The sequence below is a fragment of the Schistocerca piceifrons genome, chromosome 5 (genome assembly GCF_021461385.2).
Source record: "Schistocerca piceifrons isolate TAMUIC-IGC-003096 chromosome 5, iqSchPice1.1, whole genome shotgun sequence".
NCBI classification, from domain to species: Eukaryota; Metazoa; Arthropoda; class Insecta; order Orthoptera; family Acrididae; genus Schistocerca; species Schistocerca piceifrons.
Genome location: NC_060142.1, coordinates 533277261 through 533279438, shown reverse-complemented (window position 1 = coordinate 533279438; position 2178 = coordinate 533277261). Strand labels below are relative to the sequence as shown.

The 2178-nt window shown below is 43.5% G+C and overlaps 1 pseudogene; it reads right to left on the bottom strand.

Moving 5' to 3' along the window:
• Positions 1-1787: 1787 nt before the first annotated feature.
• On the bottom strand, positions 1788-1905 carry LOC124799784 (annotated as a pseudogene).
• Between the last annotated feature and the right edge of the window lie 273 nt (positions 1906-2178).

Below are 2178 nucleotides of genomic sequence, written 5' to 3'. Positions count from 1 at the left end.
ACCATGGGACATTTCCTCATTCTAAATGTTTCGCTCTCTTCTCCGTTTGTATTCTGTCTTGCAAATGCGAAAGTATAGGTCGTTGCGAATGTAGACCCAGCGCTAAATCGAAAAAAAAGCATAGGGTATGTTGGGGCATTACACCTTATTCTACACACGTTCTAGTTCAAAATTACTAGAAACAAGCAGAAATTTAGAAATTACCTTTATTTCTGGAAACCATGCTAACACTGTGATAACAAGCTTCCTCAGTCAGATCCTGAGACCTACTGAATGCCTACAGAAATGGAAACAAGTGATGCGCAGGAATCACATGGTGTAAAGTATATGCTACAGTAAGGCACAAGAAGTTCAGTTAACATCCTGAGGTAGAAAAAAAGAAGTCATATAGCACGTGAGTAGTGAGGAGGATAATCAAACATTCGACCACAATCGTGCGCATAACACAGTTCTAGTGAGAGTTGGCAATACTCTCTTAGGATTTAAAGGTCGGCTGCAGCGCGCATACACAAGCTCGGGAATCTAAGATATTGTTGTCGCGCTTCGCAGCGCACGGATTAAGTTTGTGGCAGTTTGGAAGTCTGTGTAGAAGCTCGCCTGCTCTGGTGCGCACGTGTTTTGGGCGAGGGGTAGTCGCCGAGCTGCCGTACAGCCATGTCCGCCAGCAGCGACACAGGATTTGGTATTTAGTTGATATTTTTTATAATTTGCAGCGTGCTTATTAATTTAAAGAAAAGGGTTTTTGCATGTGCGTAGCAGCAGACGGTAATTTTGATAATGATAGGAGTTGAATTCTTAAGGGAAACCATTGTTAGGCGAATAGATTAAGTATTGAATTTTGTCATTGATTTCTTTTGTAATTGTCAGGGAATTGTTTCACTATGTCTTTAATTGAGAAGTATTTCAGTCTGGCTCAAGAGTTTGATTAATTTGTAATATTGCTTTAATGCCACTGGAGGCAGATTTACATACGAAGCGATTGCTCAAAGAGCTTCTAGCGTTTTGTTCATTGAATGAGAAAGAATAACTTTATAATATAGTTCTGAGAAAAGGAAAAAATAATAGTAAATACCTCAGAAGTTGAGTCCCATAGTGCTCAGAGCCATTTGAACCATTTTGCACGTACGTCGAAAATAAGCTGCAGCGTCACACTTCATCCATCGGTCGCCTACGTTTACACTCCCCCTTTTTCCGACGATACATATGTGAACATCAGTTTGTGCTCAATTTGCGTAACTCCTCTGTGGTGGATCGTATTTTTTTTTTCTTTCTTAGAGTGTACTTAACATAATTTACTATCAAATATGAAAATAAACTTCCTATTTACACTCCACTCCGCACTGCTCACGAAGAAGTGAGTCATCAAGATACACTATGTGAACGAAAGTATCCGGACACCAGCAAAAACATACGTTTTTCATATTAGGTGCATTGTGCTGCCACCTACTTCCAGGTACTCCATATCAGCGACCTCAGTAGTCATAAGACATTGTGAGAGAGCAGAACTCACAGACTTCGAACGTGGTCAGGTGATAGGGTGTCACTTATCTCCTACGTCTGTACGTGAGATTTCCACACGTCTAAACATCCCCCCGTCTTCAGGCCACGAGTGGCCTACCAGGACCATCCGATCGCCGTGTCATCCTCGGTGGAGAATGCGGCTAGGAGGGGTGTCGGGTCAGCACACCGCTCTCCCGGCCGTAAGATGGTATTCTTGACAGAAACCACTACTATTCGTTCAAGTACCTCCTCAATTGGCATCAAAACGCTGAGTGATCCGCGAAAAATGGCAACAGCGCATGGTGGCCTGGATGGTCACCCATCCAAGGTCCGACCACGCCCGACATCGCTTAACTTCGGTGATCTCATGGGAACCTGTGTATCCAATGCGGCAAGGCCGTTGCCCTAGACATACCTAGGTCCACTATTTCTGAAGTGATAGTGAAGTCGAAACATGAAGTGACACGTACAGTACAAAAGCGTACAGACCGACCTCGTCTGTTGATTGATAGTGACTGCCGACAGTTGAAGAGGGTCGTAATGTGTAATAGGCAAACATCTATCCAGACGATCATACAGGAATTCCAAACTGCATTATGATCCACTCCAAGTACTATGACAGTTAGGCGGGAGGTGAGGAAACTTGGATTTAATGGCTGAGCGGCTGCTCATAAGCCA